Consider the following 15,986-nt stretch of genomic DNA (forward strand, 5'->3'; position numbering starts at 1 on the left):
CTAAGACAAAGTCTTCATCAGGCCATGATGGGAAGTGGGAGGAAGGAATAGCTCAAGCTAAGCTGAGCACATTATAGTCCTCCCGAGCCATAGTCGTCGATTCAGAGATAAGTTCAAGACTCAAATCAGACCAAGTCCTTCCTTGGGGAATTTTTGAACTTAAGCTGGGGGAAGAGAGCCGTTTTCTGTCTGTTGGCTTGTGATCCCAGAGCCACAGATTGTCCTCCATGTGACAAGCCTGTCTACACTGGAAAGGATGAAGTCACAGTGCAGTTTCTGAGTGTCTCGTTCCAGTGACTGGGGCTCCTTGAGCAGCCCTGGATCCTCTCCTCCCAAAGCCTGGGTCTTTGGTCATCTTCTCTAATTCATTAAGCTCCATCCCCCACTCCACCCCAAACATGCACTGTGGGCCATTGACTTCTAATCCTCTTTTACTTTAAACTAGATCAAGACTCAAAACAGTTCTAAGTAATATAGTTATTATAATGCCTATTTTTTAAGAAGTTTGATTTCTACAGATCTATCACTGAATTATGTCGTTGCTCCCATCTTGACGTTTTTCACGTTTTCGTAGTACAAGGAAGCCTCAAAACCCCAACGAAGTGGCTTTCAAAGGCTTTGCTTATAAGCACATCATAATTAGTAACTGAGCTGTAAACATTTACTGCTGAGGACATACTGGGAAAATTTGTTTCTTGCAGTGCCATAAGTAGATAAAATTTATTTCCTAAAATAGGCATTATTGCATGGTCTGTTAGAAAATTTCAGTACTATACAGTGTAAATAAAACCACAATCATTATTTCAGAACCTGTTTGGGCAAGTTAACTCTCTACAAAGAAAGCTTCACTCCACCCCACAGACTGTGCTCTGCTCATGGAGGGGGCCCGGGAGGACCTCAACCACATGCGCCATCCTGGTGGGAGCTGGGCACAGGATGCACACGGTTCTCAGCCCACAGTGTTTCATCTGTCACCTCACCCCTCCCACTCCAGTGTCTGGCCATGCTTGTCTCCCAGAAATGTTTGTTTGATTGATTAGAACCACAAATAGAGAGAAAAAACATTTAACTAATGCATCTTTCCCCTAAAGTGAGATTCCCTACAATTGTCCCTCCCTATCTTCAGGCTTTTTCTGTCTAAAAGCACCTTCCTTTCTACACTCAAAAATGCTCTTCTCAGCTCTTTTAAAAGAAATTTCACTTTACCTTGGATTTCATTCTAAATTAAGGAGAATGATTTTTCAATAAGTTTTGTAGAAAAATCAGATCCATTGCATTCAACTTATTAGTTACACACACACACAAATTACCCTTGTCCCTAAGAAATTCTGTATATTATTTTAGAAACTCATACTCATGAAATGATTGGAAAATCACAAATTCACAAATTCTCATAATTAGGAAAACTGAAGAAGAGGCAACCAAGGAGAGTCCTTTTAATTTTCCACTTTCCTCATCGCAGTTCTAAGCGTGAGTAGAGCAAATAGTGTTAATTTGCACTTTAAATGCCTGTGTAATCCTTACAGTCTGTTTCACCAACACAGCTTTTCGTTGATTTTCAGTTGTTTCACCTTGACTGATCTTTTATATCTTATTCTTTATAAGCTCTGCATGAACCAAATTTGAGTTATGTTTTTACAATTATCTCTTGGTTCCTAGATGTACACTAAAGACTTAGCTGATACTGGATAACTGAATAGGGAATAACCGAGAAAATAATGCGTTTTAGAAGCTGATAGTCTGGTGAGAAACACAGTATAAACTCAAAGAGGTCTGTAATTTCCCAAAGAGCATTCAAATGAATAATTTAATAAGCTTTCACTTTAAAGCTGAACTCGACTGCGTTATGCAGTGTGACTGAAATTGCTGTGCCTCAAAACACACAAAGAAATATAACGCGTAGTACAAGGCTATTAGATGAGTAGAATATTCTGGTCACTCATATGTTCTGGTTAATACAATTTCAGAATTTGGGGAGGTGTAAGAGTCTTTAATCCAAGTCCTTCATTTTGCAGATGAGAAAACTGAAGTACAGAGACAGGTGACCTTCGCAGGACCACACAGTTAAGAGAGGTACAGCAGAATCCTCAAACCCTTGATTGCTACTTTTACAAACAAGTAGGATAAAATAAAGTAAACCTATCACGAAAGCTTTTGCCTAGTTTATCTTCTTGACGCTGCAGAGCTAAGCCCTGGTGGAAAAAAACAGACTCAGAGTCAGAAAGCCTGGCTTTAAGTCCCAGCCCTTTCTCTTAATGACTGTGTGACCTCAGGCATGGCATTCAGCCTCTCTGAGCCTCAGCTTTCTCATCTGGGATGAGAGCGACAGTTGCCTCACAGAGTGGATTTGAGTATCGAATGAAACAATGTGTGTGAAAATGCTTGGTAAATAGTAAAGCTCCATATAAATGTGAGGTATTATTATTTTTGCTGTTGGGATATTCTCTCACCTCAAGACTTCGTTATGAACATCAGTTACGTGATATTTCTGGGATTAGAGAATGCCAGTTGGGGAAATGCAGGATACACCTGATTTTACTCTGCACTTACTTACCCAGTGATGTGACATGAAAATCTCTTGAAAAGTAAAGGCTGGTTTTAGAGTAAGCTTTCAAAAGATGTGTGATTTAAAAAAGAAAATGGCTCTCTATCCATAGCAATAAACTGGAAAACGTTCTAATTAATGTCTTAGCCAGGTGTCACATTTTTAATTGTTTCCTCTAAGAACAGGTGTATTAACTAACTCTTATTTTTCCGTCTCAAACTGAACTTTCATCTCTTTATTATGCTCCTGCTCAAATTTGGCAGCTCTGCATGAATATCAATTAAGGCAAATTGGAAATTTTGTTCTCCTCTCTCACCACTGAAAAATGGTGAATAGATGTCTTAATCACTGTTTGTAGGGGACTAAATTGGGCACTTGGGAATGTAGCTGCAGTGGGAAAATTTCAATTGTCACAAAAACAATAACAGCAACTTATGACTGGGCTATCTCAGAGGAAAGTGTGCTGGGCAGCCTGTCCATCTTGTGTTCAGAAGACAGAAAGGGAACTACGACCAGGAGCTCAGCTCAGTGGCTCCACGGATGGAAGTTTCCCCAGCTTTAAATGTGGAGAATGTCTAACATTTGAAGATAATTGTCTAAGTAAAATTAGAAAGAATAAGAATTCTTGGCTGGGACACATGAGTCCCTTTTCTGTCACTAAGATTCAGTTGTGGGTCTACACAAAGTTGACCCTGTTTTTCTGTAGTAAAATGGGGATAATATATCATTTGAATCATTGAAATCCAGAGATAATCACCAAACTTTATTTTAGCCAATGGTTTCAAATTTATTTTCAGAAAAAATGTTTTCTACTAAGGGCAACCATTAATTGATTTCCATTTTACCTGTCTGCATCGAATACCCTTGATTTTAAATAAAGTAAGATAAGGTAGGAGAGAAAGAGGCAACAAATACTGATAAAGCCTGTTTTCAATTTATGTATTACAACATGTGTTTATAAGTTAAAATACATATTTAGGTGGTTTGGTTATAGAAAGAAAAAAAGGTATGTGCTCTAAGTAGTGAAAAGATGCTTCATATAACTTAGAAAAGAGACACCATGTTTATACAGTACTGCAAGGTGTTTGACTATAGTTTCAGTTGCTCTATTTTTGTGCAGACGCCCTCCTCCATTCAGTCTAGCCATGTTGCGAAGCTCCCTGGTCACCCTTCTGTTCTTGACTTACTAAGGCACCTGGTAGTAGCTAACTATGCTGACCTCCCCACTTTCTTTACTTGTTCTCTGGACACCATACCCTCCTGATTTTCTTATACTTCCCTGGCTGCTCCTTTGCAGTCTTCTTTGCTAGCTCTCCTCTCTTACCCAACTACTAATGCTGAGTGTCCCAAGACAGTGGCTCTCAAGCACCCTTTTCTTCCTTATCTACACACTCTTACTGAGGTCATCTCCAATCCCACACACTGATACTACTCAAACTGTATAATTGGTCCTGACATCTCCCCTAAATATTCAGCTCTTATTCTAAATGCCTTTACTTGGTGGTCTTGGAGGCATTTCAGACTTAACATGGCCAAAATAAAAATTAATTTCTATCACATACCTGTTCTTCCCCCAGTTTTCCTGTTTCAGTAGATAACACCATCATCCAACATCAAAACAAAAAATCTGAGGCTTCTCCTTGGTTATTTTCTTACCTTTACCCTCCACATTCAGTCCATCCTATCAACGCTGCCTCCACAACAGATCCCAGTATATCTACTCCTTTTCATTTCCATGATCAGTACTCCAGTCCACATCACTGTTGTCTCTGACCCTCACCTATTGCAGTAGCCTCCCCGTTGTCTCCCTGTTCTCATTCTTGTCTCCTTCCAGTCAGTTCTCTACACGGCAGCCACAGTGATCTTTTCAAAACATAAATAACACTTGTCACACCCTCCTTTCCCCGTTGGTAATTCCCCCGTGGAATCCCATCTCACCTGCAATAAAATCCAGACTCTGCCCTGGTTTACAAGGTCCCTACATCATTTGGACCCTGCCTAGTTCTGCAGTATCATTTTGTATCACTCTTCCCTTTTATACACCCTAAATATACTACTTTACTTTTTATTTCTCTAACATATCAAATATGTATATACCATAGAGGTTTTGCATATGCTGCTTCTAGACTGGAAGCTCTTACCCCTTATCTCTGAATGGCTGGATCCTACTTAACCTTCATATCTCAGCCTAATTCACCTCCTCAGACATGCCTCCCAGGACACCCAGTCTAAAGAAGTCACTCTTTCTCATGTCACTCTGCTTTAATTCTCTCCTATGTGTTTGTTACTGTTGGAAATTTTCTTGTCTATTTATTAGTTTTTACTTTTTATTCTGCATGTGGGAACACACACCAAACTGTAAGCTCTGAGAGCAGGAACCTTGACGGTCTTATTTGTCACCATAGCCTCAGTGCTTAGAGCAGCACACGTAGTAGATGCTCAAAAGCCGTATTTTGAACAAATGAATGAACAAATTCAAGCAACAAGACAATCTGTTAAGTAGGAAATTGATGATGTTTTCTGTTTTATTTCATAGCGATGTCTTGGCTGATCTACCTCAATTCCTAAGGATTAATCAAGAAAATAAAATCCAAACTTACTGTCATTTGGCCAATTCAGTTCATAGAAACCTCTTTCTTCTGCTTTTGTGATCAAGGCCACCGTAAAGAAGAAACATGATGGTGCTGTAAATCTAATACATTTCTGTTTAGATGCGTGGAATAAATTAATGTGACTTGGAGACAGGATCCTTAAGACCTATGATCTCTGAATTCTCATTCATTTGATGAGATTATAGCCATAAACTTCAAGAAATTTGGCAGAAACAGACAGTTTGTAATACTAGGAACCACTCTAATGCAGGTCCCAGTTCTTTCCCCATTCTTCCTTCCTTTTTGCTGCTACAAGATGAAGTGAAAAGTCCAGCAGGTGTGGTACTGAGCAGTTCTCAGTCAGAATTAACCATATCACAGGTTCTCACCTGGGTGGCTAGAGCTCCTCTCTGAACATAAGTTTGTCTGACTCTCAGCTAAGCCACATCCTTTCCCTAAGGAGATGTCTGAGGCAAAGCCCATTGACCCATTTAGAGATCCATGAGCGAGGAACTTTCTGTTTATTTGTCGTTAAAGCATTATTTATGGCATTCTAATCACATGGCATTCTTAAGGCTATAATTATAGAGTTTTGTATGAGAAGAATATAGAACACTTCTTGTTTGATTTATTCTTTTGGGGTTTAGTATTGAAAGTATTGAAAATAGTTTTAATTAGTATTGAAAATAGTTTTGTATTGTGTGTAGCCAGTTCCCATTCTTCCTTTCTCATTTCACAATTGCAGAATGCTACTCCTGTAGTTTTCCTCTGTTTTGAGCCCCACCCTTCCTGTTGCTAAGCAGATGAGCTGGATTGCATAAATTGTCAATTACTCAGCAGTGACAATGAAAAGACAGGACACCAGTAGCCAGAAATGAGGGCACCTCCTTCTAGCACTTGGGATTTAGGATCAGATGATAAAGAAAGAGTCAAAAGGCATGAGGTGAAGTTATCATAAATAAAAGTTTGATTTATAGTTACCAAGTGGGAGATTTTGGAAACAGGATGAAATACTCCCTCCCTTTGTCCTAATTTTCTTTACATATATTTTCAGAAAGATCTGAGCAAGGACATTCTCCTTTAAGAACTTTCATTTACTGAAGTGAGTTTTTTTCCTCATTACAAAAGATATTTCCTATCATGACCAAAAGGAAAAAAAAAGAAGAAAGGAAATTATAGAAGGAAAAAATGACACATAATCTTCCTATTTTAATACAAACCCTATCAACATTTGTGTATATTTCCTTCAGAAATTTGTACTCATATAAGATTGATGTGTTTGTTTGTATATTTGTTTGTTTATGCCTTATTATAATTTACATTCTTTTATCCTTAGTTTTAGAATTTATTGAATGGCAATTATTAATTTTAATATTTCAGGTTAGGTTGACTCTTAAATCTGAAGTCAATTCTAAATCTGTGTGTACTAAAGGAGCATATTTGCATTCCTGACCCAACAAAAAAGGGCTAACGTCACTTTTGACCATATATCTTCACTCATCTCACTTATTCAACTTTTTTTAATAAAGCAGGTTTAATATTGCAGTTATTCACCAAACATTCAGCTCTCATCAGATTACCTATGGCTTCCCATGGAACTTTCCACAAAATAGGCATTGGATAGGATGACAAAGTCTTCCTTTTGGAGCCCCACCATTTACCAATTCCACTCACCTGTGTGGCTCTAATACCCACATTGCTGGCTCTGGCTCCCCAGAGAGAGGCGAACAGTGTGTATGGGCATAATTAGCACACCATCGGGTTGTAAGATCCAGGTATTTGATTTTCTTTGATGAGGCATTCCCCTCCAGACACATTAGTGGTTTCCCAAAGAGCTCCTTTGTAAATAGCTGTAGAAACAGCAAATAATGAACTCAAAAAGGCTTGCTGCAAATAGGACACCAGAGGGTGCTAGAGGGATGTTATAATGAGCCTCGGCTTTTCCCTTAGCTCTGCCATTAAAAAATAAATAAAGCAAAGCTTTTTTAATAATGCACTACCTTGTCTTGAACACATTTATTGGAAGTTATACAACATGGCTTTAGGATGTGCGTCAAACATTTGTCATTTATCATTCTAATCAGTGTTTTCTCAAAAGCAAGTCTTTTCTTCCCATGCTGAATTTAGGGAAAGAATTTTTCACAGCCTCTTCTTAGACAGTTTGTTTGTTTTTTAAGGAAAGCACGTTCTTATTCTTCCAAGTGGTGACTTTGCCTTCTCCCAAGAGACAATCATGTGTGTTAAAATGTTTAGCAGTTCTAATCTGCTAGATATTAAAGAAATGAATTATTTCCAACCCTGCTTTTAGAATTATAGAACATGGTCCTTTGATCAGTATGTGCCTACTGTTGAATTTTAAATAAAACATATGAATGCATCAGGATAAAGTAACAGTGCTGAAAAAATATAAGTATGGCTAGTTAGAAAGTTATACTGGCATTTATTCATATAGAGGCATGGGTATTTAGAAAATTATACTGGCATTTATTCATAAAAAATTTAGCTTAACCAGAAAGTTTTGTTTTTCAATATTAAGCTATTTAAAAAAATCTAAATAAGGTATCTTTGTTCAACATAATGTTTTTAAAAGTATGTATTTAGTGCCTAATATTTATGTCTGTGTGCCTAGAATTCTCTTTTAAACCATCCCTGCCCTCAGTGACCTGGCAGTCTACTTGAAGAAATCAAAGACTTTCTCTTCAAGAAGTTGTTACATGACAACTTAAATAATCCAAGAGATAAATAATATATGCCAAACATACAAGATTTTGCAAATGTGCATCAGATAAGATACTGTGTATTTAAAGGATGAAGCTACTACAAGACTGGAGGATTAGGGGATACTGTAGAATGGGAGGAACTCCTTCAGCTTGAAGGATGGGTAGGATTTAACTAGGCAGAGAACAGGCAACAGCCTAATAATAGCCTGGCCAGAAGAGACAGTGGGCAAGAATGTGTGTGCAGCATTATACCAACCTCCTTTCATCCTTCCACAGGGAGCTCCCAATGCAAACTTGTAAATGCCATTTGTTTTTGTTATTGCTTTGTTTTTAGTGTTGTGGGTTGCAGAATTTTCTGTTGTTTCTTGTTTGGGTTTTGTTGTAGAGTTTGTTTTGTTTATTATTATGGTGGTTCTTTCACCAGAAAAAAAAAAAATCCCAACAGTTTTTAAGATAACAAATCACTCCCCACCCCCAATATTGCCTATTTTTTTCAGCCTTTCCCAGCTCTGTTTCAGCCAGATCAGTGTGTGCCCCAGGAGGGGTAGATGCTGCAGTCCTCGGTGTCCCACAGTGCTGCATCCAGGTGGATGCAACAGCTCTCACCGAGCTGTGTCCTAATACACCTGGGAATATGTCATCTCAAGCACATTAGGAACTCAATAAATATTTCTTTTGTAGTTAAAAATATCTTCTGTTAGTATAAGAGCAGTATAATTGCATGGTGGAAAATCAGAAAATATATATAGCAAAAATATTTTTTGAAAAACACCGTATTCTCACACAGCTTACTATTTTTTTTCATTGTTTGTTTTCCACCCCAAGCAAACTGTTGGTTATATTTCTTTTTTTTTTTTTCCTTTTTCTCCCCAAAGCCCCCCGGTACATAGTTGTATATTCTTCGTTGTGGGCCCTTCTAGTTGTGGCATGTGGGATGCTGCCTCAGCGTGGTTTAATGAGCAGTGCCATGTCCATGCCCAGGATTCGAACCGACGAAACACTGGGCTGCCTGCAGCAGAGCGCGCGAACTTAACCACTCGGCCACGGGGCCAGACCTCACACAGTTTACTATTAACACCTTAGTTTCTCTCCTTCCAAACTTTTTTCTATGCATATCTGTATTAATCTATCTGCCTTTCTATCTATCCATCCAGCTAGGTATTTTAATGAGATCATACTATAATACACTCCATTTTATGGCCTATGATTTTTCATTTAAAAATCTCCACATTTCCATATAAATAAGTATTAGTTTCTATATGATGATTCTTATCAACAAATTCACTGCATAAAAATCTTCCTGGGGAAATGCTTGTTGAAATTCAGACTCCTAGGCCCCAACTTGGATCTGCAGATTCAGTATCTCCAGGGTTCTGGCTGTGGACTTTGTATTTTAGCAAATGTCTAAATGCTGATATCCGAGTCCCTGATCTATGGCATCATTTTGGGGGCCAGAATAGATCTCCTCTGTATAGATCCACTGCAATTTATTTAATCAATCGCCGAGTTTCCATTCTTCATTATCACGAGCCAGGAGATAAACATCATTAAGTGATGAGCATGACAAGTTCAGATGATAAACCTAAATCTCTGTAAATGTCAACACAGATTTATTGATTAAGTGCTAGTGTAAAAAAATTTAAAATCTGTGCTCAATATTAAGACGGGGAATGTTTGTTGTGATCTCAAAGCTGCAGGACAGATCACCGTAAAATGGACTGAACTAAACTACTACAGTGCTCTTTATTTCTTTCTTTCCTTCTTTCCTTCATTGGCCACAGGGACATAAATCTGTGTGTGTGTTTGTATGTGTGTGTCTAGTCAGATGACTTAGGTCCCCATATTTGGCACTCTCTCCTCTGGGTTATGTGGATACATTGACCAGTTTTGCCTCTCTGAATTCTTTTGATATCTGCTGACAGATTCTTTCTTAACACCACTTAACACCACTGAGTAAGTTATAATCAAACAGCTCTGCCCAATTCATATTATTTCGTCCTAATATGTGTTGATATAATTGGTCCAATTCTCCAAGTTCTTGGCTGCCCCAGGGAAAAAGTCTGCCCAGGATTTTTTCATATCTATTTCTCTCCTTTCAATTATTTTTTGTAGTTCCCCCAGTTTCATGATGTAATGTCAGTGGAATTAAATTTGGACGGCTTAGAATTGGGTCATTAATTACATGAAGCTTTAATTATAATTACTAATTGGTCCCCACCTTCCTGGGTGACACCTGGTGGCAGTGAATTTCACAGAGCTATGAAGAACAGATGGTAAGGCTTCATTTGTCCTGTCATGTATGAAATCAAGGTAATTATGTTAAAAATGTTTTTCAAAGATCTCAGGCCACATTTGTCCAAAAGGCTACGTGTGGACAGACACCTAGACACCATTAGGTTGATATTTTCTAATCTATTTGTCATAATATCACTGATTCTTTTTCAATACAAAAGATGGGGCTTATAAATCCATTCATTTGTTCATCAAATACTTAATGAGCCCCTACTAAGTACAGGCACCATGCCAGGCACTGAGATTCAGTAGTGAACAGAGAGACATAGTTCCTGCCTTTACGGAGTTTATAGTCTAAGGGATCAAAGACAAAAAAACAGGTAATTCCTACAAACACAGTAGGAGCAATTAGTGCAGACTTGGAGTGTCAGAAAGCCTTCTCCTGTAAGTGACGTCCAAATGAATCTGAAGGACAAATGGGAACTGATGAAGGAGAGGGCAGGAGATGTCTAAGACAAAGGAACAGCATCTACAAAAGTCAGTGAGATGCCACGCCACGTTTAAGGAACTGAGAGAATCCATTATGGCTGGAGCATGAGGTTGACTAGAGCTGAAACTGAGTAGCTAAGCCAGGCTGGGTCCTTGGAAGCTCTGCTCAGGAGTTTGGAGTTGTTATAAGAACAATGGGGAGCCATTGAAGGTTTTTAAGAAAATTGCTATAATCAGATTTATGTTTTAAAGAGATCACTCTTATAGAAGTAAGACGAATGGGTTGAAAAGGAGCAAGACAAAAGGCAAGGAGATCAGACAGTACTCTCCTGAAGTCACCCAGCTGAGAGATGCTGTTGACCCATGAAAGAAAGAATTCATTAATTTTTTAATATTCATCAAGTATGACTATTTAGTTTATAATATTGCACTTGGCTTATAACGTTGCACTTGGCTTATACCATGCCTGCCGGAAGCTGGGCCCTGTTTATTCAGATAGTCTCTCACCTTGTGAAATTTATATTCAGGTGAGGAGAGACAGACAATAAACACATTTGTGTTTTTTTTTTGGTGAGAAGAGATTGGCCTTCAGCTAACATCTGTTTCCAATCTTCCCCTTTTTTTCCCTCTCCCCAGAGCCCCTGTATATAGTTATATATCCTAGTTGTCAGTCATTCTATGTGGGATGCCACCACAGCTTGGCTTGATGAGCAGTGTGTGTGTCTGCTCCCAGGATCCAAACTGGCGAACCCCAGGCCATGGAAGCAGAGCATGTGAACTTAACCACTTGGCCATGGGGCCAGCCCCGACAATAAACACATTTAAAAAATTAATGCAGTATTCACAATGGCCAAAAGGGGGAAACAACCTAAATATCCATCAATAGATGAATAGATAAACCAAATGTGATATATACATACAGAGTAATATTATTCAGCCTTGAAAAGGAAGGAAATTCTGACACATGCTACAACATGGATGAACTTTGAAAACACTATGCAAAGTCAAGCCAGACACAAAAGAATATTGTTATGATTTCACTTACCTGAAATACCTAGAGTAGCCAAATTCATAGAGGTAGAAAAAATAGGGGTTCCCAGGGGCAGCAGGTAGGGGTGCAGGGGGAATTATTTTTAATGGGTACAGAGTTTTTGTTTGAGAAGATGAAAAAGTTCTTGAAATGGATAGTGATGATGGTTCCACAACATAGTGAATGAATGTGCTTAATGCCACAGAATTATATGGTTAAAATGGTAAATGTTATGTTATGTATATTTTACAAAACGTTTCCCACCACAGTCAAATGTTCTATGAAGCTATAGGGTAAAGAAATGCAAGAAAGAGTGGCCAAAAACTATGTTTCAGGTAGATTTTTTTTTCTGGGCAAAAAACATTAATACAGATTGTGGTGAATTATATGAAGCAATAAACCAGATGATGCAGTGGAGAGCAACTTGGGGGGCAAGGTGGGGTTCAGGCTCTCTCTTTAGGTGAGATGGTAAGAGAAGGGTTCACTGAAGAAGTGACATTTAAGCTGAAACCTGAAAGAAAGACTCAGCCATGCAAGGATCTGGTGATGGAACATTCTAGGTGGAGAGAACAGCAGAGAAAAGGGCTCTAAGATTGTGATGACCTTAGCAGAGAGAGAATACAGAATAATGTGGCTGGAGCGTAGTGAATAGAGAAGGGGTGGAAGGAAATAAAGTCAGAGAATAAGGCAGGAACTAGATTCCAAAGGCTAGCAGGTCACGGAAAAGGAGGTGAGTTTTATTCTAATTGTCGTGGGAGGCCTGGAGGTTTTAACACAGCAGAGATATGATCAGATTTTTCTAACAAAAATATCACCCTTTTGTGAGACGAGAGACTGTAACAGGCCAATGTGGAGGTGGGAGACGTGGGGAGGCTGTCAGTAGTAATCAGGTGAGAGGAGATGCTGAGATACAGAGCAGAGAATGGATGTGAGAGGTGCTTAGGAGGCAGAGGCCACAGGACTTGGTGCTTGAATGGCTGCTGAAGGTGGAATCTGTGATCCCCAATAGTTTCTATCCTGGGCTTCTGGGTAAACGTGGGGACCACCATGGTGGTCTGGTTGTTAAAGTCCTGTGTTCACACTCCTGAGGCCTGGGTTCAGTTTCTTCTCAGGGAAGCAGTATTTGGAAGGAAATGTGTTGTAAAGAATAAGAGCATTGGCTTTGGGCTCAGGGAGGCTTGGGTTTGAATGAGCACCACTTACTAACTTTGGGAAAGATACTTCATCCCTTTAAGACTCTGAAAATGAAGCTAATAATATGAAATCTGGGTGTAATGGGACCCCTAAAAATGATTGATGTGCTTTCCTTCTGTGAGCCCCACCTCACCAGCCTCACCAGAGGAGAACCCTGGGCTCAAAAGTCAGTAATGCAAGATCTGGCCTGAAGGATTGGTCAGGCAGAACTTAGAAGACACCCTGATTCCTGCGCTTCCCTAAAGAAACTTAAAAAGAAAGAAAGTATTAACCTGCTGCCAGCAGCCAAGCCTTGGGGAAGCTGTGAACCCGAACGGCCAGACACAAAGGAGGTCAACCTGCAGACATCTAAAGCTTCCTTGTGGCAGCAACCACAACACATTGTTAGGCGATGTGGTGGGGGATCTCATTCACAGTCTTAACAAAAGCTAAAAGGTACTTGGGAATAAATCTAAAAGACATTCAAGTCTGTATGGGGAAAATTACAAAACTTTACTGAAGAACATAAAATAAGATGCAAATCAAAGGAGAGATGTACCACGTTATTAGATAGTAAGATTCGATATCAAAGTCAGTTTTTACCAAATTGATTTTAAAACTCAGTAAAATCCTAGTCAGGCTCTCAGTAGGTTCTGTGTGAGTGTGCAGGAGTATGGAATTTTACAAACTGATCCTAAAATTCATATGGAAAGCACAAAAACAAAAATACCTAGTACATATTTGAAAAAGATCTATCTGGGGAAACTTGCTCTGTCAGATATCATAACTGATTTTAAAGCCGTACTGATTGAATCAGAGTAGTATTGGTGTAGGGATAGAAGCATAGACCAAACAAAGTAGAGACCCAGAAGCAAATTCATATATATATATGTCAACATGAATAAGCCACAGTCATTCTATTAATCAAAATTTGGGGTGAGTTTATTATGAGACAGGTCTGAGGACTATAGCCCGGTGGGGCTTCATTCCTCAAGGAAGGAAGCACATCCCAAGAAGTAGGGTGTACAGAGTGGTTATATACCATCTTGGAACAAAGAGCATATATCACGTATGACAGGACTGTCCCTATTACTACTATCACGAGATGCTTAGCTGGCGCAGCAGGTCAGTGGTCACAAGGTGAACACAGCAGGTCAGTAATTAATCCTTAGTTTCTAGGAAGAGATGTTTATCCTTAAGGAAATGCTAATATGGGGGGAAGCTACATCGCTATCTTTAAGAGCATCGTTCTTGTCTTTGGGACTTTGTAAACGTTTCAAGCAGATGTACAATGCATGCTCAACAGTCCACATCAGGCCCTTTTGGAAAAACAAGATCAGGCCAAATTAGTTTTAAACCAAATGTCTTCCTCATATACTCCATATATCCTACTGCTTTTCATTTATTCATCATATAGAAACTTGATACATGGTACTAGTTGTTGGTATTGCAGGTTAGGTAGAGGGAAATGATGGATATTTACCTCATAACACATACAAAAATAAATTCCAGATGGATTTAAGACCTAAAAGTGAACAACAAAAATATAAGAAAAATGTCTTCAAAATCTCTTATTTTAGAATGATTTCTCAGACAGGATACAGAAAGTACAACTATAATTGGTAAGCCTGACTACATTAAAATTAAGCTTGCCTGTTTAACAGAAAATACTATCAATAAAATAAAATGATGAGCTACATAATGGGAGAAGATATTTGCATTGAATATAACTGATAACAAACTAGTATCCAGAATATATTTTAAAATGATAAATCAATAAGACATAGAAACATAGCCTTATATAAAATTGGGAAAAGTAAATGAACGTAAAATAGACAGAAGAAATTTAATTGGGTATGAAAAGAAGCTGAGGCTCCCTATTTATGAGGCTGTACTGTACAGGCCTTCCAGGTACCCATGCAATTGCTCAAACACGTTGTGACATTTGTGGTAGTCACAGGTAAACTCCTCAGAGTCTTTAGGAGTTCACAGGGTAACTGTGATTTGGGGCTACATGCCAGGTTGATGCCTAACTCTTTCAACTTTCCCAAGCTTAGAAGCTCAAGAGCTAGGGCAATATGGAATTCAGATCTTAAGCTGAACCACACAAGATTTTGGAGAAAGAAGAATTTGGATGAAGATTTGGTGCGAGAGGGAGGCCTCAGGCTGTAGGCATGAGCAACCCAGGGACATCACAGTTGGTGGACACAAGTGACAGGAAGCCAGATGGTGAGCTGAAATTTATGCCAAGTCAGTCCTAAAACCAGTTAAGTGATGGGCAAGTGAAGGCTGTAGCTCAAGCCATGCTGAGCCCCACAGGGAAGGCTGTGACTCTGAAAATGATCTGGTACAAACGTCTGGCCACCTGGCCACCTCTATCCTTGTTGCACACCTTTCTCAGTCTTAATGAGTCAGTGGTGTCTCTTGAGCAAGACTAATCCCTGAAAGTCAGAATTGGCATCCCCATGAACTTCCTGCAGGGGTTTGTAGGTAATGCTGTTCACTCATTCAACATGTGATGACTGAGTGCCTCACATGTACTACACATATTCTGGTGTTTGGAATACATCAGTGAACAGATCAACAAAGATCCCTGTCCTCCTGGAGTTTACATTCTAGTGGGAAGGGGGACGTTATAAATAATCAAAATAAATAAGTAAATTATTTATCTCAGGCCCCACCCCAGACCTACTGAAAAAAAGTATTTGTATTTTAATCAGTTCCTCTAGTGATTTATACGCACATAAAAGATTGAGAAGCATCGTGAGTCTAGGAATCATTTGGCTTTTCCATTTGCAATTCCATATCCAATGATCACAATTAAGATTGGCCTTCTGTCAGATCAACGCCTAACCTATTCTTGGTAACAGACAGCTATGACATCTCTCAGTGGTGGTGATGGTGAAGAGTGCTTGTGAAAAGATATTATAGGCAACACTTAACCAAGTCATTCTGAATTTGGGACTGCTTCCTTTTCTATAAATGTGCCTATTTCTTATACTGAGTAACTAGTGGCTATAATTAAGGGAACTTTAATGGCAACAAGTGGTTTTGTTATTTTATGCACCTTGCTATTCTGGACCAATTTATTTTAGTTCTGGTACATCTGGTTATACCAAAAAATACTGACTCCTTTACTAAATAAAGACATTCTCACTATTTTCTTCATTTTAACACAAAGAGGTAGGCAGGTGGTAAGAGCAGAA

At 38.9% G+C, this 15,986-nt stretch overlaps 1 protein-coding gene across 3 annotated transcripts in view; it reads left to right on the forward strand.

Annotated features, from left to right (window-relative positions):
* FRY (FRY microtubule binding protein) overlaps positions 1–15,986 on the forward strand; it is a 403,013-nt gene that overhangs the window by 51,804 nt on the left and 335,223 nt on the right. The window contains exon 1 of one of the 3 annotated variants that reach the window (XM_070577934.1): positions 2,021–2,073. The exons of the other annotated variants lie outside the window; for them this stretch is intronic. The gene's annotated coding sequence lies outside the window, so the exon portion shown is untranslated. Of the gene's footprint in view, positions 1–2,020; positions 2,074–15,986 lie in introns of those variants that run through there. 3 annotated transcript variants of the gene reach the window in all.

The sequence above is a fragment of the Equus przewalskii genome, chromosome 16, assembly GCF_037783145.1.
Source record: "Equus przewalskii isolate Varuska chromosome 16, EquPr2, whole genome shotgun sequence".
NCBI classification, from domain to species: Eukaryota; Metazoa; Chordata; class Mammalia; order Perissodactyla; family Equidae; genus Equus; species Equus przewalskii.